Source organism: Balaenoptera borealis (assembly GCF_965194805.1).
Source record: "Balaenoptera borealis genome assembly, chromosome: 1".
NCBI lineage: Eukaryota > Metazoa > Chordata > Mammalia > Artiodactyla > Balaenopteridae > Balaenoptera > Balaenoptera borealis.
In genome coordinates, this window is record NC_138860.1 from 12999155 (window position 1) to 13021165 (window position 22011).

Consider the following 22011-nt stretch of genomic DNA (forward strand, 5'->3'; position numbering starts at 1 on the left):
AATACATTTATTTTTTTATTTTTATTTTTTTAACATCTTTATTGGAGTATAATTGCTTTACAATGGTGTGTTAGTTTCTGCTTTATAACAAAGTGAATCAGTTATACATATACATATGTTCCCATATCTCTTCCCTCTTGCATTTCCCTCCCTCCCACCCTCCCTATCAAGTGTCCATCATCGGATGAATGGATAAAGAAGATGTGGCACATATATACAATGGAATATTACTCAGACATATTTACTTTTATTAGAGCATCTTCACGGTCAGTGACATCTACTACACGAGGAAAAAATTCAGAAGCAAACTTAGGATTTCTGCTTCCTATGACCACATGATAGCCACATCTAAAGAGTCGAATGGTCAGGGATTTAGCAAAATCTCCACTTCCAATTACACCTACAGAGGCTTTCTTTGCACCTTTGTTACCACTTATGCCATTAGGCAAAAAAGTTTCGCTAAGGCTCTTGGGGCTTCCCATCATAGAGATCGATTCTATGAAAAGGACTCTTCCAAGATCACCACAGATATCCTGAGAATCTTGTTCAAACGCAGATTCTGATTCAGTAGGTCTGGAGAGAGGCCCGAGATTCTGCACTTCTGATAAGGTGGTGCGGAGGCTGCCTCGGGCCCCTCTTTGAACAGCAAAGCTCTCCGCGCCCTCCGCGGGGGGCAGAGGCGGGCCTCGCAGCTCCCCTCGCGCAGCGCCGACTCCCCCGGGGCCTCCCAGGGCTCTTCGGCCTAGGGACCCCGCCCCCGGCCCGCGGCTGGCAGCTTCCCCACCTCCGACTGGCCCCTTTCTGTAATGCCCCGTGTCAGTCTCTCCCTTCTTCCTGAGTCACATCAGAAAGCTAGATGACTGCATTTCAGAAGCGGTCCCCCTCAGAGGATGTGAAAAACGTACAGCCAGTAGGTTGGCTCAAGCAGTGGGAGGTAAAGGGTGCATTTTCAATGTAGTGATGAGGCAACAACAAACTTTATAGCAGATGAAATGACTACTTCATGGACATGCAATGGAAAAAAGTAATATTTAAGGGGGAAAGATAAAACAAGACAGAGAAAGCGACAGTATTAAAAGAATGGAATCAAGCACAAAGACAATTTCTGTGGCTGAAAAACTTGACAAGCAATTCAGGAAGTATCTGGAAAGTCCCATCCCTGGAAGCATTGTTCTATAGCTGTGTTCTCCTCTCTTGCTGCTGTGGTCATCAGTTTTAGAAAACAGTTCTTTGTGAATATTTTTATGTTTCTTTAAGGCCCAGGCTTTCTGACCTAAGAGCACTGGCAAGCTTGATTAAAGGTTGATTGCGGGCTTCCCTGGTGGCGCAGTGGTTAAGAATCTGCCTGCCAATGCAGGGGACATGCGTTCGAGCCCTGGTCTGGGAAGATCCCACATGCCGCGGAGCAGCTAAGCCCATGCGCCACAACTACTGAGCCCAAGAGCCACAACTACTGAAGCCAGCGTGCCTAGAGCCCGTGCTCTGCAACAAGGGAGGCCACTGCAGTGAGAGGCCCTCACACCGCAACAAGGAGTGGCCCCCACTAGCCGCAACTAGAGAGAGCCTGTGCACAGCAACAAAGACCCAACACAGCCAAAAATAAATAAATAAATAAATTTAAAAAAAAAATCTTAAAGGATGATTGCCTCAGAAGGTATATATTGGATATTGCTCCAAAGAGACTATGGGAATTAAACTCATCTGACACAGAGACATTTGCTCAAATTCCAGGACAGTAAAAATCTAGGTACCTTCCTAACACTCTCCCCAGAAAAGATTTTTTTATTCTTATTTTATTTCATTTTGTTTTTTGGCAACTCAAAGTAAAGGCCTTTCTTTCAATGAAGGGGAGGTTGGGCCCATAGACTTACTGTCCTCTATAAATTCTGAATCATGTTACATCAAGATTTTTGAGATGCAGGAACAAGTGAACATTTGGCTGACATTGTGCCCCTCCATGGGCTTCAGGGCTCCAGGAAATGGCACTAAGATTCTCTATGAGAAACAAACTGTTTTCTAGCCCAGAGATTACATGGTTTCTGTCAACACACACACACACACACACACACACAGGCACGCACACTGTCACCTGCAGAGAAGTTCTATACTTGGTTCCTCACTCTGTATTGCCTATTTCACTGTTTCCTGGATTCTGATCCTCTAGGCCTCATCACCTGGACTTAGGATTCACCCTCCTGACCCAGGTCCACTGTGACCCCCAGCTTTAAATGCCCTGTTCTTCACCATGACCAGCCTAATCCCATGGTTACACATATCAGGCCTTTTCATCCTGCTTCTATGACCCAGAGTACCCTGATTCTAAACCCTGATTTTAACCAAATGCTCAGCACTTGCAAGATCTTATTATTAATAACAGATATATTATTATTATTGTCCATATGGCCAAGAAAGACACTAAGGCTTCCTGAATCTCAAAATTGAGATGTTAACACCTGCTGTTCTGTCCACGTTATAAGGCACTTGTGAAAATCACTTAAGATTTTTTGTGTAAAAGTAAATTGTAAACTGTGACACACTAACAAATAAGGCTCTCTTATAATGATTAATATCATCAGACTAAGTCTATAAATAGTTGCTTCAACATTGACATTCCTATTTGCTAATTTTTCTCATGCTTCATGTAATTAACTCGACTCCTAATTGATAAAAATGACAATACTGTAAATCAAAAACATGGAAAAGACAAATTATAAAATGATTCCAAAGGTGTTTGAGAAAAATATAAGAACTTCTTATATAATTTTTATTAATTCCTTATTTTTCTACAAATTTTTGATTCATATACTATATTTATATAGTAAGAAATGTATATAATTGTAAATGTCTGTGATTGCTCAACACTTTTCTTTCTTAAGAGGTGTATGATCAAAAATGTTTGCAGACCACACTGACTTAAAGAACTACAAAAATCTGACAATAGATGTTTTTATATATTACTGTTACATATATATGCTGCAATCAACTGTCTTAAAATATTTGTATCAATGACCAATACCTCTCATTTTAGGGATACCTTTATGGAGATAATCAGAAATAAGCTTGAAGAACTATGATTTAAAATGTTCATTGTGATGCTATTTATAATAACACTTGGAAAATGAAATAAACTTCTCAGATATAGCCATCACATAAATATATAAAATGAAGCAAAATGTTCGACATAAAGGAAATGGATAAATAAACAATGTTATATAGGTAGGTCAATAGAGTACACAGATTATTGAACTAAAATAAAATTTTGATTTTGATTTTAATAACTATTTTAAAGAGTATTTATGAACTTATGAGACTACTTGAAAAATATATAAGTAGAAAAGCAAAAACATGACTGAAAATGATTAGATACATGCATGTATATATATATATATATATATATATATATATATATATACACACACACATGTATACACACACACACAAAATACTGAAGGAAAATGTATCAGTGATATTATCAATAATAATGTTATTAAAATGTTTAGAAAACGTATATTTACTTTCTTATTGCCTTGTTTATCAAGTCATGAAATTATGAGTTCTCTGACAATCTCTGAATATGAATTGGCAAAATATTTATGTTCAGTGATATCTCAAAATGTTATCTATTGAAGTTGATGGATAGTTTCCCGATCTTCCAGAGTTTCTCAGGAAGATCAAGCCCTAGTACCAGTACTTGCTTGATAACACAGCCCTCCCTTCCCTAACACATTATTACTTTGCTGCTGGTGTATCCTGGGTACACTTCCCAAATAAACTCTTTGTTCTCAAATCCTTGTCTCAGGCTCTGCTTCTGGAAAAATCTAAAGTAAGATAAGGGATCAAAATTATAAGACACAAATACAGATGTTATATCTAGGGATTACTCCAGATTTTACTGAGACCTACCATTTCTCTCTAATATAAATTCTTTGACAGTTTTATTCAATAATTTATCATCTACATGAGCAGCAATACTTTGATCTACCACCTGCATGGATATTTTTAAAAATCCCTATGTCCATCCCTGTTCTCTTTCTTGAAATTTAAATCCACATATTCAATTTTCAACTAGACATTCATATGTTTACATATTTTCTACATTCATCTGAAACACATTATACTCAAAGTGAAATTTTTATCTCCATTTTCTCTGTAAGATGTCTTCCTCTCTTTGAACCTACTAACTCTCCTGTAAGTAAAGTGTTACTTTTATTTAAATATGTGCTATTTTTATCTTGCCTCATGTTTTATTAATCTCTTGCCTCTGTTTGTACAGGTCACTTAGGAGACATTAAAGGAGAAGCTGTTGTTTGTTCTCCACTTCCTGAAGAGGGGACCGTTAGAAGACATGCCACAGGGGAAGGGGGACTTCAGTGGAAAATCATATGGCTGTTGGTATTCCCTGGATCTTCTTGCCCTCAGAGTGTGCTAATACCTCTGTGGCTCCATGAAGACCTACAGATCACTGTCCTGCACAAGATGCAGAGGTTCTGGGTAGAAGAGGAGGACTTCATCCAGATTTAGCTCCCTAACTGGATAGGTTAAAACACCTACCCCCAACTAATTAGTCTGATGTTTGCCCCATATGCACATGCTGCTCCCAGCTTTGTCTACACTTGTCCTTGATGCTCCTTGATGCTCTTCTCATCCTATAGAATAAAGCTCTCCATATATATCTGGTTGCTGTTCTCTGTCTGCTGTTGACCTTTCAAAAAATTCTTCCACTTTCCAGTTAACAGATGGTTTGCTTAAATGCTTGAATGTTGCTAGGTGTTTTTTAATTCATTTTTTAAAATTTCCCTTGTAATTCATATAAGATGACAGTATTAGAATACATGCCTAATCCATCAACTTAAAATCAGAAGTTTGCCATGTGCCTTATTTAACTTAATGCCATGACTAGCCAGTCACATGAGGTAGTAGACTAACAGGTATTCTAAACCAACCCTTTTTTTTTTTACCCCTTCTTAAATTCAAGCCATGAATTTCTCAATACTTGTGGAATCCATTTATCCTCTTTCATTTCTGGTATACTACTCTAATCTAATTATTCATGTCCCACCTAAATTCTTGTAGTATGTTACTAAATAGTTTCTCTCTTAAAATGTTGTTCTTCTTACAGCCATCTTTCACATTACAATTAGAGTGATCTGTCTAAATGCCATTTTCCTGTTCAAAATCATTTGATAACTGTCAACTATATTCTCCAAATTAGTTCACAAGACACTTAACTAAGAATCTTCTTGTTTGCCTGTTAAAGTTGTAAATTCCTGTCCTTCAACTCAGACTTAAAATCTTTGAGAGTAGATAATGGGAATTTATATTTTTAAATTTTTATTTATTTATTTATTTATGGCTGTGTTGGGTCTTCGTCTCTGCGAGGGCTTTCTCCAGCTGCGGCAAGCGGGGGCCACCCTTCATCGCGGTGCGCGGGCCTCTCACTATCGCGGCCTCTCTTGTTGTGGAGCACAGGCTCCAGATGTGCAGGCTCAGCAATTGTGGCTCACGGGCCTAGTTGCTCCGCGGCATGTGGGATCTTCCCAGACCAGGGCTCGAACCCGTGTCCCCTGCATTGGCCGGCAGATTCTCAACCACTGCGCCACCAGGGAAGCCCAGAATTTATATTTTTAATAGACAGCCCAGGCAATTCTTACCCATGCTAAAGTTTCAGAACCACTGATACATTCCTATATAGTATGTATGACATAAAAGCTATCCATGAATTGTTCCCTACCAACATATTCAGGCTTCCTTCTTGTTAGTTCCCACCCCCCTGGGTGACATTCTAAACTGGCCTCTGTACAAGGAGGGCAAGGAGATACCAAAGAAAGAGGCAGACCACTCCAGATTGGTAGGTGGCAATTTAATGAGCAAGGGGAACTTACATACTTGTGTTGAGCAGTTTCAGGATGAGTAGATCTCCACACCCATCTGTCAGAATCTTAAATGCTCATACAGAGGCCTTAACAGGGTTTGGTCATGTATTATACTGTCCTAATTAGGGACCTAATTAAACTTAAAAGTTTTTGCACAGCAAAGGAAACAATAAACAAAATGAAAAGACAACCTAAGAAGGGGAGAAAATATTTGCAAATGATGCTGCCAACAAGGGATTAATTTCCAAAAATATTAACAGCTCATACAGCTCAATATCAAAAAAACAAACAACCCAATCAAAAAATGGACAGAAGACCTAAATAGACATTTCTCCAAGAAGACATACAGATGGCCAAAAGGCACATGAAAAGATGCTCAACATCGATAATTATTACATAAATACAAATCAAAACTACAGTGAGGTATCACCTCACACCAGTCAAATGGCCATCATCAAAAAGTCTACAAATAATAAATGCTGGAGAGGCTGTGGAGAAAAGGGAACCCTCCTACACTGTTGGTGGGAATGTAAATTGGTTCAGCCACTATGGCAAACAATATGGAAGTTCCTTAAAAAACTAGAAATAGAATTATCATATGAACCAGCAATCCCACTCCTGGTCTTATATCCCGAAAAGATGAAAACTCTAATTTGAAAAGATACATCACCCCAATGTTCATAGCAGCACTATTTACAAGAGCCAAGATGTGAAAGCCACCTAAATATCCATCGACAAACGAATGGATAAAGAAGATGTGGTACATATATAGAATGTAATAGAATATTACTCAGCCATAAAAAGAATGAAATAATACCATTTGCAGCAATATGGATGAACCTAGAGATTATCATACTAAGTGAAGTAAGTCATACAGAGAAAGACAAATATATGATAGCACTCATATGTGGAGTCTAAAAAACATGATACAAATGAACTTACTGACAAAACAGAAATAGACTCACAGACATAGAAAACAAACTAATGGTTACCAAAGGGGAGAGGGGGGGAAATAAATTAGGAGTTTGGGATTAACATATACATACTTTATACATAAAATATATAAATGACAAGGACCTACTCTATAGCACAGGGAACTACATTCAATATCCTTTAATAACCTATAATGGAAAAGAATCTGAAAAAGAATATATATATATATATATATATATATATATATATATATATATATATATATATATATATATATATATATATTACATGGTCTAGATGATCTCAATGCCTTACTCTCTCAAGGCTGTGTCCTTGAAACAGTCCCTAGTGTGGGAATGGTGGGAAGAAGGTACACTCCAAGACAGTGGATAGATGAGGAGCCTCCTATTGCCTGGGTCCAGCTAGTGGGTCAACTGACAGTCACAGCATTTCGGTGACCTCCTCCAACAGTTGTTCACTCTTAGATCTGAAATTTATGTTACAGTATGATCTAGTAGCTTAAGGTAACCCCCGAAACCAACTTATGTCTCATTTCTATGACTGAGGTAATGCCAATCACTTTGCCTTGTGTGTGCTTCACCCATTTTCATCCAATCAACTCCCACTCAGCCTCTAGGACTCAGCCCGCCTGTCCCTCCAGAGGTCTTCTGAGGCCAGATTTCAGTGTTCTTCTTTCTGACTCCAGAACATAATATTATTTTACTAATTACACAAATTTTACTGTATACATTTGTATACATACAAATAATTATACTATATGCATTTTTTAAAGTTGCTCTTGCTTATTGAACTCCACTTCCCTACAAAACCTCCTTGTTGAATTCACAGTACTTAGCACATTTCCTAGAACAAGGTAGCATTCCATAAGTATTTGTGAATTCACCATTTAAACTAAATAGCCTATTACGAGCAATTTTATGAATGAATACACTTACTAAAATTCAAACTCAAATGATTTAATGTAGTTACATTACATTTTTTCTCTTTTCATTTTATAACAGGCAAGCAAATACACCTAATCACCATGGAGATCTCTAGTTAGATTGTGACTTCATTTCAGAGAACTGCAGTCATCACTTGAATGTGTTCAGTACACCTCTAAAAGACATATACTTGCTATTAACTTAGAAGCATTTGATCTCAGAAAATGCAAAGACTACTGTGAAAGTCATTTGTAAGAACTGTTCAAACTGCTCAAAACATATTTCAAGTATATTTGCTTTCATAAGACCTGTCAAACTCTAAATGGATTATATTTTACTTATTACAAGTATTTTTTCATAGTAGAAATATGACTGTCAAGGAGATTTTCTTGTAATTATTTTAATTTTATCTTATACACATAATGTTCTGAAGTGTCTGTGTACTTATATGTTATAGTAATAAAGCACACAATGTGATATGTACTACATATACATCTCAGGAAAAGCTATGCTTCTGAAGTAGGCCAATTATTCTATTCCCTGTGACTGAATATGACTCTGAAAACATTCTATGATTAGTTGTCCATTTCTTATTATGTGAAAATAGAAGACTAAACTTGGATCTAAGATGGAAAATACAACCCATAGGCTGAAATTTTATTATAACAAATATAAGATGCTTTAGTTTAATTGGTAATATGCCAACAAGTGTTTTCAGATAAACAACTAGGTACAAGTACTGGGGTATAAAAGTGAGTTAGATACAAAGGTGAAAATGAAAAGAAGCCCACGATTTGTGGAAAAGGTAAAGCTGAAAATGACTACAATACTATATGATTTATACTACCATTAAATTAAATGAGGGTGATACTTGCTGTAGAATGGATGAGCTAGAAAATTCTATCTTGCCTGAAATTCACTATGGGCAAGACCTGATAAAGTCATAGTCATCTCCAGATAAAGTCATATTTATTCAAGTTGTACCTTCTCTCCAAAATCAAATCCTTTTTGGCTGTATTAAGTGTTCCTATTTTTTCTAGGTTGAATTAAGTCTTCTTAATTTTTCCTAAGCTTTTCAAGTATCAGTTAGACCAAGGTATAGTAATTTTGTAATAGATTTTAGTTACAAGCCTGTCTCTTTCACCAGATAAAAGATTGGCTGGGTAATATCAGAGTATTATATATTGTGCATCCTCTATTTCCGTTACTTAGCACAGTATTAGGGTTTTTTCACAATGTTCTCAGAATAATTTCAAATCTTTAGGATTGGGAAATTAATAAAAGATTCCTAGTCTCCTAAAATTTTCTTACAATTATTGTCACAAGAAATTATAAATTACCGCAAAATCCGCAACACAGCATTGACTCTTGATTGTCTGAAGAACAAATTATACTCAGCGTTGAAACATAAGTTTTTAAAAAAATCCTACAACTAGCCAGATATCATCTATGACGAAAACTTTATAAAGGTTTCCACTGAGTTTTTCACAGAAAAATTACAAATCTCCTAGGATGTGATTAGACAAAAGTAGAAATACCACTTCCGAAACTAAACTAGTTTATACAATTAAGTTCTAAGAAAAAGTAGAAGAAATTGTTATCCTGAAAAATATTTTTCTTATTATTATGTTTCATCACATATAAATTTTTTCCTTTTTGGAAATTATTTTTTAAGGAATAAATGTAGATGTCTATTTTTCTAAAATATCACATACAATTTATTTCAATTTTTCTCTTTTTATATCTATCCAAACTTTATCCTAAATTACTAAGACATTGTGAGAGTCACATTTGTTTATCTAAATATTAATGTTTTTGTTGTTAATGAATTCTCATTACCATTCTTATAATTTTAATAATCTTCTCAAGATCATAATGCAAAACTATTCATTTTAACTTACTCAGCCTACGTATTTATTGACATTTTACTTTCATACTGAATCCTTTATTTCTATTTATCCTATATTTGTATATATAATGCTTAAATTATATATCAAAACTTTTATTTATACCTATACCTTTGAAGCATAATGCATGTGGATGAACAAGTCAGATTAAAGAAAGCACTGTAAATGTACTGTCTTGATCATGTAAGAGTTAACAATTTCATATTGTTATATGTTATTTATGATATGTGCTTATTTACAGGGCATCAAAAATAAACTTGACTACTCTCTAAAAACACAGTGGAAGGTAATAAAACATTTTCCACTAGATTCCGATTTTATCAGAATGTAAGCTATTTTAGAAAAAGGTCCTGATTAAAGCTCTTATATTAGATTGTTCAAGTATTCTTGCAAAAATTGTAATGCTGGTTTGTCACGGAGATTCTTATCTTTCAAGAGCCAAGAATGTTGATAACTGAATTCTTACTTAGAACCAAAAGCAAAAACTGGAAAACAAACTATGCAAGAAAAATTCTCTAACTATACATGGTATAAACAACCCTGAGGGATGGAAATTATCCTCTCTATATTCTAGTTGAATTATAAATAAAATTGTGTATCACAATATTTACAGTATCTTCAGCCAGATTCATTGCTTTTTTGTTTACACTACCTGAGCATTCTGTGTACGCTGTGTATATTTAAAACTGCATGTATTTGTACATATGACAGAACCCAATTTATTTGTTTAGTTCCTCAGCTGTGTTTTTGCATCATAATTACAAATAAGGTTTAATATTTAGCAAATTTGCTTAATAAATGTAAACACAAACAAAAAAAACCCTAAAGCTATACGACTGTATAGCAATTAAATTTCTGAATGTTAGCATTTGGTTTGAAAATTTCTTAAAGGAAGCATTAAAGAAATTTATAATTTACCAAATTATTTGATACATATGTTCTTATTTAGCGAAAGTTCCATATTGGTAACAGAAACATGTAGAAATGATCAATAATCATTTATGCTACAGCTCCATTTTGTCGGTTCATATTATTTTATACACTGTTGTGTTGCTAATGAGTGTGAAGGCAAGCGTTAAATGATTTAATTAAACCGAATTTTAAACTCCTACTTCTGTTTAATGCAACATCCGCCTATTTCAACTTAGAAAAAAATTTTTTCTATGATAGAGTTGTCCTTTATGTATGGATATAACATCACCATTGTAATTCTTGGTCAATACATCTTGACACTGATCTAAGACTTAGACTTCACTCCCTACACCATTCAAATACTCCTCAGGTTTCTATTTACAGTTCAAGAAAGTGACTGAGGTAACAGAAATCACTTGCTCACGTTGAAGTTTTCAAATTTTCCACTTGGAAAATCTTTGCGCACATCTTAATGTACTGTTGGAGGAAATTAATGTTCTCAATGCCTGCTAATTTATATATAAATTAACTAGTTTGGAAACTATCCTTTATGTAATGGTCTATCTCCACACCCCCTGGTCAATATTCTCCAGTTTCAGTGCACTTGGTTTACTCATCATGTCACCTCTCGTCAACTCCTTGTTACATTTTCATTCTCGTATACTCTTATCCAAAGCCCAATTTGCCAATAAGATCTTTTTTCTTTAAAAGGGAGAAAAAACTATTTTTATATCCTTATATATTCAAAATGGGTTTCAAATATAACATTGTTATGAAAGAATGCGTACAATTTGAATCTTCATTTTATTTGTCTGCAAGATCAGCTTCTATTGATGACTCCTGCCTTTCCCTAGAGCTCTCTTCCCTCGTCCCATGGCACCAGATGCCTCTGGTGTTCTTGTTAACTCTGAGATTGTCTTTCTTGGTATTCCCTATTCTTCAATCCAAGCCAAGAACGGTTTCTATTCTAACTGTTACTATTTCAAGTCATTATTATGCCACTCCTGAATTACTACAATTCTTTCATGACTATTCTCTTTGTCTCTGGCATTTTCCCTCTCTGAAATCATATCCTCTTCGCAACTTTTCTTGTAACTGTGTGTATACCTTAGCTTAGCACTTATGACACGGTATTATAATTGCCAACTCACTTGCCTTTTATACATCTAGACAGTAAATTCATCAAAAGTGGGACTATCTTCTTCAACGCTATATTACTAGTTCATTGTAAAATGTGTGAAACATATTATATTATAAGCAAAAGGTATGTTTTTCAATAAATAGCTTCCTTGATCTGCTGTTTAAGTTGCCACCTTGTGTTTGTCAATGCTTTCACCATCACATTTCTCAGAATACCATAATTACCAATTGCTTCCACTGATTAATCAACCACAAACTTTTATCATGCACCACAGATTTTTGTACCTATCATCATAATGAACTTATTCTCCCAGAAACTGTTTATGTTGTAATGTCACTAGTAACTAATTCTCTCTATATTTCATTGTTAATATGCAGAGAGCAGAATAAATGGACATCTTCCTCAAACCAATTTCAACAAGCGCTGAGGTAGTACACATATTGGGTTATATTTCCCTCTAGGCTCTTAAACATAAAGAGATTGTCATTAATTAATTAACTAATTAATTCAATATATAGTTATTGAAATCCTGCTATGGGATAAGAACTTACATAAGAACTGAGGCTAGAGAAGTGGGTAAATGTAATCCCCATTAAAACTGGATTACAGTTAGAATATATGGATATAGGTCAAATAATTGAAGAAAAATACATCTTATAAAGAGGGAAGAGCAGGATGAACTGGGGGCATAAAAAAATGAGACTTAAACCAGTTTAGAAGATGGGAGGAAAGTAGAAAATCATGAAGCTGAGGAAATTAGTGAAAAGTGAAGACAATTATTTAAAGAAGCAAGATCTGAAGCTTAGAAACCTGAATGAAAGACTGGATAAGATGCAACTACTGGTGGATGGAATAAGAGAAAAGCATAATTGTGAGGGGGAGCATTAGAGCAAAGTCTTTCATTTGGGACAGGTTGTGTTTTGAGATGCTGGTGAAATACCCAATTGGTTAGTTCTAAGAAATAGTCAACTATAAGGACATGAGGCTCAAGAATTAGATGTGGACTGCAGAAATAGATGTGTGAGACTTCAATATAAGAAGACAACAGGCTACACGGGATTAAATGCCATTGTTCGTGGAAGGTTTAAAGAGTGAAAGTTCTAAGGCCTTGATTGTAGCATTGATGTTCCCTCAACATTAACCAAAAAGCAAAGGCAAAGAAGCCTATAAAGGAATGTGATACGCAGCCAGAGACAGATGGAAAGCCAGGTGAATAAAACTTCCCAGGACCAAAGGAAAGACAGGTTTAGAGAAGGAGGTCAACAGGTCTAATACTTTGGGGGTCAAATGTGTATGAAATAAAAATTGTCCACTGGATCCCTTGGCACAGATTTAATGAAACCTGTTTTGTTTAAATAAAGAGAATAAAAGCCAGAAAGTTATAAGTTGATTACACCTGGTTGAGGAAGGGGGAAAAAAGTAAATGTGAACATTTTTTGAAGACATGTGGCTGTTAAAAGGAGAATGGGAGAGACTGGAGCTTATGGGGATGCTGAGGAAAGTGCCAATAAAGGGAAACATGTGGAACACATAATTGGGAAAGAAGATAACTGAAATGCTTAGGTCACTTAAAAGACAGACTGGAATGAGTGTTACACTAGAATCAGGAGAAGAGAATCTTATTCCACCACAACCAATAAGCAGTAGGAAAGAATAGCTTTAATTACTGCAGGTTTGCATATGTAATGGCAGAAAATTGAAAACAAACCAACAAAATAAACTTTTCATATTTTTAGAATTTTCTATGGAAATATGGCAGCTAAATTATTCGCCATATTTTTGGAAAAGAATGCAATTAAGGTGGAAGGATCTGAGAATTTGAGAGGAGAAAGCAGGAGATAGTTGATAAGTTTAATAAGACTGTTGGAATGTGTGGAGATTATAGGTAATACCGTGGCGTAAATTCATAGAAGTTGCAAAAATTTCTTAATTAGCACTGAATAGGTCAATGATGAAGGTAGTTTTAGTCATGGTTTTGTTTTGTTAGTTCTTTACAATAGTAAGCAGTGGGTAAATTGAGATAACTGTTTAGGTGAACTAATGACTGCTGTGTTGTACTGTAAATTCTAAACTGGTTATTTTCTTTTATTCCTCTAAATTCTAAAGTAATACTTTTTCATCAGGGCTAATTACTCATAACCTTGCATTTTTAATTTTTCGGTTGAAAGCTATTTTACATAGGGTAAACATGTACATATATTGATTTCCACTGTGATGAGTTTCAACATATTCATTCAATTGTGTAAACCATACTGCTATCAAAATATAGAAAATGCCTATTGGCCTTGAAAGGCCCTTCATGGAACTTCTCTTTCCATCTCCTCCACAGGAGACTTCTACTGTGTGCATTTCTATCAAAATAGATTGGTTTGGCGGTGCTCCAGTGTTTCATAAAAATGGAATCTTACAGAATGTACTCATTTGTATTTGCTTCTTTCACTCCTTATGATGACTAGGATATTCATCCACATTACTTCATTGATCAGTAGTTTGTTTATATTCCTAAGTGGTACTACATTATAGGATTATACCACAATTTGTTTATCCATTCTTCGTTAGTTGACATTAGGGTAGTTTCCAATTACTGGCTATTACATGTAAAAATGCTGCAAATATACTTGTGCCTGCCTTTGGATTTCTCTTTTCATTTTTCTTGTGTAAATACTTAGGAGTGGAACTGCTAGGTCATAAAATTATTTTTAATTAAAGAAGGTGCCGCCAAAGTTTTTTTTCCAAAGTGATTGTACTATTTTAAGCTTCTGTCAGCAATGTATGGAGAGTTCCTGTTGTTCCACATTCTTATCAGACACGTGTATTTGTTGTCACTGTTTTTACCATTTTATTGGGGTTTTTGTCTTTCTTCTATTTTTGATTTACAGGATATCTGAATATCTTCATTTATTTTGGAAAGAAGTCCTTGTGTGTATATACATATACATATATATGTATAATATATACTAATATCATAAAATAATAATAATTTATTTTGGAAAGAAACACTTGTGTATATATATATACACGCATACAATAATAGTAGTAGTAGTAATAATAATAATAATAATTATTATTATACTTCTAAGGCTTCCATAACAAAATACCACAGACTGGGTGGCTTAAACAACAGAAATTTGTCTCTCAAAATTCTGGAGGCTAGAAGGCCAAGTTCAAGGGGTCAGCAGTTTTGGTTTCTCCTTAGACCACTCTCCTTGCCCCCACCTTATCTCTACGTTCTCACATCGACTTTTCTCTAAGTACACACATCCCTCTCTCTCTCTCTTCTTATAAACATCCAGTCATATTGAATTAGGGCCTCACCCTTATATCCTTCTTTAACCTTTATTAACTCTTTAAAACCCCATCTCCAAATATATCAAATTGGGGGCTTACAGCTTCAACATATAAATTTTGGAAAGACAATCCAATATATACATAATGGCCTGATTGTGTGTGTGTGTACACACACACACACACACACATATAAATAAATAAATATATGTGTGTGTGTGTGTGTCTGTGTGTGTGTATATATATATATATATATATATATATATATATAAATATTTCCCCATCTTGGTCTGTCAATTCATTTTCTTAAAAGTATCTTTCGATGGGCAGAAGATTTTAATTTTGAAGGAATCCAATTTGTGCTTTTTAAAAAATTGTATATTTTCTGGGTTCAATGTAAGAAATATTTGTCAAAAAAAAAAAAAAAAGAAATATTTGTCCACTTGGGACTTCCCTGGTGGTGCACTGGTTAAGAATCCACCTGCCAATGCAGGGGACCGGGTTCGATCCCTGGTCCAGGAAGATCCCACATGGCACGGAGCAACTAAGCCCGTGCGCCACAGCTACTGAGCCTGCACTCTAGAGCCGGTGAGCCACAAGTACTGAGCCCGTGTGCTGCAACTACTGAAGCCTGCATGCCTAGAGCCTGTGCTCCACAACAAGAGAAGCCACTGCAATGAGAAGCCTGCGTACCACAATGAAGAGTAGCCCCCGCTCGCCACAACTAGAGAGAAAAGCCCACGTGCAGGAAGACCCAACACAGCCAAAAAACAAAAAACAAAACATACAATTGCTCAAAAAAGTAAAATAAAATAAAACTTTGTCCACTCAAAATCTGAGAAAATATTCTCCCATGTTTTCTTCTAGGAACTTTATATTTGTGTTTATATTTATCTCACTGATTCATCTCAAATTAATTTTTGATGTATGGAGAGAGATAAGTGACAAATTTCAACTTTTTTATATGTTTATAAGTTGTTCCAGCCATTTGTTTCAAAGACTTTCCATTTTCCTTTAGTTTTCTTTGAGGAGATTTTAAAAAATATTATTGACAATTTAAGTGTCTGTTCATATAAATATCTTCTGTACTTTTCTATCCTCATGTTCATACCACACTCTTTTGGTTAATGTGAAAATAGAGTAACTCACAATCAATTAGTGTATGTCTTTTTAATTGACTCTTCTTTTTAATGATCATTTGGCTATCCAATATTTTTTAAATGTAAGACATACTTTATTATTTATTTTAAAATTAATTTTATTTTAATATAATCTAAACACATACCATTTAGAAAACACCAAGGAAAATTTATGTACAGAAGTTGATGCTATTGCATTTGGATAAAGTTGACGAGTTCCTGCTACTCACTTAGCCCAGGAAATACCACCAAGGAAACCTAATATATTGGAATAGATGCTGTGGAGTTTGGCCCCCAGTTTGATAGCTCTCAGAGTTAACCTGAAGTTGTCAATGATTAGAACTAGCCAATTTCATTGGTTCCCCTGAAACTGTTTAGATTCCTTACACATATTCTATCTACTTTTTAAGCAGACTGTCATCTCCTAGGTCCAAATCTTCTGGAATAGTCTGCAGTGCTAATCTTGCAAACAAAATATCAATCCCTAAGCTATCAAAACACAGTTTGATAACTGGCACAAATGCCTCAACAGCTCCTAAATCTTTCACTTCTTCCTGTAATTTCAATTTATAGAACGAGGTGAAAAAGTCACTTCAATCAATCTCTCTTGGTGCAACACAAATCAATAATGGCAACTTTTGTATATATTCCTAATCTGTAAGATCCAAGTGTAAAAAAAGTTTCCTCCAACATTTTCAATCACAGATTGTGGAAGATTCTTGTTTTCACGGATTTCTTGTATTCACTCTTTTACCAGGTTACATTTTCCAAAGTTAAAGTCTTGCATTGTTGTTCCTGTTACTCTTCAAAAACCCCAAAGGGCTTTGGAATCTCAATTAGCTTCTGTGTAAGTTTGAAGTCAGTCTCCTTTTGGGTCCACTAAACTGATAGCACAGAATGCTGTAGTGCTTCTGTAGTGGCTGTGTTTGTTCTGATTCCTGCGTTGTTACTGGAAATGACATCACCTCCTGCGCAGGCACCACCCAGTCACTTGCCCAGTACAACAGTTGTCACCGAGGACCTGGACACGATCCACTGAGCTAAAAAGGAGGGAGGGGGTTCTGCCTCGCCCTGAGTTCAACTGCTTAAATATAAGATATATTTTAAATGCATCTTGTCAATTTCTGCAAAACGACTGCCAGACTTTGGAGGTGAATATTTTGGGAAAAAGGACATCTTACAAATTTGAGTCTTCCTATTTATGAAGATTGATCCATCTTTTCATTTGTCTTTTTTTTTTTTTCCCTTTCAGTGGTTTTGGGAGGTTTTCAACATAGAGTTCCTACAACTTTTGATACATTTAAACCCAAGTATTCTATTTCCTGATCTTGTTTTAATGGTAAATGCTTTTTTATTATTATTCTAGAACAAGAAATTTTGTAGTTATATAAAAATAAAATAGACTGTATATTCACCTCATATGCAAAAATTTTAATACAATAATTTCTCAGTTTTTGTAGGGTTTTTTTGTTTATAACTTAGAATTTTCTATAATCCTATCACTGCAAATAGAAATAGTTTTACTTTTACTTTCTAATTCTTATCAAATTCTTTATTTTTTCATTACATAAAGTCTCCAGTCTTAAGAGGTAGGAACAGACATTCTACCTTGTTCTCAGTTTTAAGTTAAAAATATAGAGTCCCTGAAAATGAGAAGTTATCTTATGTGAGGTTTTTTTTTCTTAGTTGCTGATTATCTGATTGAGGGGTTCACTTCTATTCTAATTTTTATTTTTTAGCTTAAATGTGTGTTTAATTCTGTTGAAGATTTTTTATTCAAATATTGAGATGTGTTGTTTTTCTCCTTCATTCTGTTAATGTAGTGAATTATATTAATTGACTTTTTAATATGAGACGAACTTTTCCTTCTTTTTAAAAATTAATTTATTGTAGTCTATTTCACACATATAATTTACTCATTTCATGTGTACAAATCAATGATGTTTTAGTAAATGTATCAAGTTGTGCAACCATTACCATAAATAAATTTTTAAACATTTCATCATTCTAATAAGATTCTTCACACACATTTTCTGTTAAACCTCTGCCCTATCCCAGACAATCACTAATCTACTTCTCTGTTTCTATAGATTTTTATTTCCTAAACATTTCATATAAAAAAGTAATACAGAGCCTGCTGAGCTGCCAGGCTGATCCGTGCCCCTCCAAAGCCCCCTCCAGGTAGCATGGGTCCTTGGGGGCAGAACAGGAGAGGCAGGCAGGAGGGGCCCTCCAGGAGGAGCAGGTGAGGAGTGGAGGGTGACTGCCCCGCCCACTCCAGCAATGGCAGCCCACTGAGCTCCCAGGCTGGTGCCCTGCCCTCCAAGACCCCTCCCTCCCACCCCAGCCACATTGGTCCTGGGGGCATAGGAGGGAGGACGGGGAGATCAGGAGAAGCAGGTGGGAGGAGCCCTCCCAGACGTCAGGAGGAGCAGGAGAGGAGAAGAGGGCCTTTGCTCTACCCACCCGAGCCCAGGAGACCTGCTGGGCTCCCAGGTGAGGTCCTCTGTCCTCTGAGACAAGGGGTGGGGGGCACGCCTGGGCCCCTTCTGTTCCTTGAGCCTAAGCCCCACCTCCCACAGCCCCCAGGGCTTTTCCAGACGTGTGGGTCCTGAGCATAGTCCCCGCTCACCACCGAAATCTCACACTTGCTTAGGCCCCGCCCTCCACAGCCAAGAACTTCCTCCCACTTTTTCTTTTTCTTTTTTTTTTTTCTTTTCCCTCCTCCTCTTTTTTACTATTGTGGTACTGATGTACCTTCTGGTTGTTGATTCATCTATATTTTAATTTTTATATTCTTTCTAACATGTCTGTTAGTTTCCTAGTCTAATTTTGTTTTTTACTTTGTTATTTTTCTTTTTTTTTGGCTACCCCACGCAGCTTGTGGGATTGTGGTTCATGAGCCTGGGTTTGGGCAGAAGCTCCTGCAGTGGGAACTCCAAGTCTGAACCACTGGACTAACAGAGAACTTCAAAACCCAGGGAATATTCATCGGAATGAGGTCTCACAGAGGTCCTCATTTCAGCACCAAGACCCAGCTCTACCTAATAGCCTACAAACTCCAGTGTTGGAAGCCTCAGGCCAAACAACCAGTAAAACAGGAACACAATCCCACTCCTAAAAAAGAAAAAAAATGAGATGGCAAAAAAATATGTCACAGATGAAGCAGCAAGGTAAAAACCTAAAAGACCAAATAAATGAAGAGGAAATAGGCAATCTACCTGAAAAAGAATTCAGAGTAATGACAGTAAACATGATCCTGAATCTCAGAAAAAGAATGGAAGCATGGACTGACAAATAACAAGAAATGTTTAACAAAGATCTGGAAGTACTAAAGAACACACAAATCAGATGAACAACACAATAACTGAAATGAAAAATACACTAGAAGGAATCAATAACAGAATAACTGAGGCAGAAGAACGAATAAGTGAGTTGGAAGATGAAATGGTGGAAATAACTGCCAAGGATTGAAGACAATCTCAGAGACCTCTGGGACAACACTAAACACACCAACATTCAAATTATAGGGTTCCCAGAAGAAGAACAGAAAAAGGAATGGTCTGAGAAAATATTTGAAAAGATTATAGTTGAAAACTTCCCTATCATGGGAAAGGAAATAGTCACCCAGGTCCAGGAAGCACAGAGAGTCCCATATAGGATAAACGCAAGGAGAAACACACTAAGGCACACAGTAATCAAATTGGCAAAAATTAAAGACAAAGAAAAATTATTGAAAGAAGCAAGGGAAAAATGACAAATAACATACAAGGGAACTCCCATAAGGTTAACAGCTGATTTCTCAGCAGAAACTCTACAAGCCAGAAGGGAGTGGCATGATATACTTAAAGCGATGAAAGGGAAGAACCTACAACGAAGATTACTCTATCCGGCAAGGATCTGATTCAGATTCGATGGAGAAATCAAAAGCTTTACAGACAAGCAAAAGCTAAGAGAATTCAGCACCACCAAACCAGCTCTACAACAAATGCTAAAGGAACTTCTCTAAGTGGGAAACACAAGAGAAGAAAAGGACCTACAAAAACAAACCCAAAACAATTAAGAAAATGGTCATAGGAACATACATATCAATAATTACCTTGAACGTGAATGGATTAAATGCACCAACCAAAAGACACAAGCTTGCTGAATGGATACAAAAACAAGACCCACATATATGCTGTCTACAAGAGACCCACTTCAGACCTAGGGACACATACAGACTGAAAGTGAAGATATTCCATGCAAAAGGAAATCAAAAGAAAGCTGGAGTAGCAATACTCATATCAGATAAAATAGACTTTAAAATAAAGACCGTTACAAGAGATAAGGAGGGACACTACATAATGATCAAAGGATCAATCCAAGGAGATATAACAATTATAAATGTTTATGCACCTAACATAGGAGCACCTCAATACATAAGGCAAATGCTAACAACTGCAAAAGGAGAAATCAACAGGTACACAATAATAGTAGAGGACTTTAACACCCCATTTACATTAATGGACAAATGATCCAAATAGAAAATAAATAAGGAAACACAAGCTTGAAATGACACAATAAATGAGATTGATCTAATTGATATTTATAGAACATTCCACCCAAAAGTGGCAGAATACACTTTTTTCTCAAGTGCACACGGGACATTCTCCAGGATAGGTCACATCTTGGGTCACAAATCAAGCCTCGGATAATTTAAGAAAATGGAAATCAAATCAAGCATCATTCCTGACCACAATGCTATGAGATTGGAAGTCAATTACAGCAAAAAAACTGTAAAAAATACAAATATATGGAGGCTAAACAGCGTGCTACTAAATAACCAAGAAATCACTGAAGAATTGAAGAAGAAATTAAAAAATACGTAGAAACAAATGTCAAAGAAACATGATGACCCAAAACCTATGGGATGCAGCAAAAGCAGTTCTAAGAGGGAAGTTCATAGCAATTCAATCTCACCTCAAGAAACAAGAAAAATCTCAAATAAACAATCTAACCCTACACTTAAAACAACTAGAAAAACAAAAACAAAGAAAACCCAAAGTCAGTAGAAGGAAAGAAATCATAAAGATCAGAGCAGAAATAAATGAAATAGAAACAAAGAAAACAATAGCAAAGATCAATAAAACTAAAACCTCGTTCTTTAAGAAGATGAACAAAATTGATAAACCCTTAGCCAGATTTATCAAGAAAGAAAGGTAGAGGATGCAAATCAAAAAAATTAGAAATGAAAAAGGAGAAATCACAAGTGGCATTGCAGAAATACAAAGGATTATAAGAGACTACTACAAACAACTATATGCCAATAAAATGGACAACCATGAAGAAATGGACAAATTCTTGGAAGGTACAATTTTCCAAAACTGAACCAGGAAGAATTAGAAAATATAAACAGACCTATCACAAGTAATGAAATTGAAACGGTGATGAAAAATCTTCCAACAAACAAAAGTCCAGGAGCATGTGGCTTCACAGGCAAATTCCATCAAACATTTAGATAAGGGTTAACACCAATCCTTCTCAAACTCTTCCAAAAAATTGCAGAGGGTGGAACACTCCCAAATTCATTCTACGAAGCCACCATCACCCTGATACCAACACCAGAAAAAGGTATAAAAAAAAGAAAGTTATAGGCCAATATCATTGATAAACATAGATGCAAAAATCCTATACAAAATATTAGCAAACAGAATCCAACAGCACATTAAAAGGATCATACACCATGATCAGTGGGATTCATCCCAGGGATGCAAGGATTCTTCAGTATATGCAAATCAACCAATGTGACACAACACATTAACAAATTAAGGAATAAAAACCATATGATCATCTCAATAAATGCAGAAAAAGCTTTTGACAAAATTCAACACACAT

At 35.7% G+C, this 22011-nt stretch overlaps 2 pseudogenes across 2 annotated transcripts in view; both read right to left on the reverse strand.

Moving 5' to 3' along the window:
• Positions 1 to 2289, reverse strand: part of LOC309606281 (metalloreductase STEAP2 pseudogene) — a 15700-nt pseudogene extending 13411 nt beyond the window's left edge. Inside the window, exons 1-2 of the transcript in view lie at positions 2192 to 2289; positions 246 to 834 (exon numbers count right to left, since the gene is read on the reverse strand). The product of the transcript in view is annotated as a metalloreductase STEAP2 pseudogene (transcript). The remainder of the gene's footprint in view (positions 1 to 245; positions 835 to 2191) is intronic.
• LOC309609865 (poly(A) polymerase alpha pseudogene) lies at positions 3 to 18414 on the reverse strand (annotated as a pseudogene). Its single transcript has one exon. The product of its transcript is annotated as a poly(A) polymerase alpha pseudogene (transcript).
• Positions 18415 to 22011: the final 3597 nt, after the last annotated feature.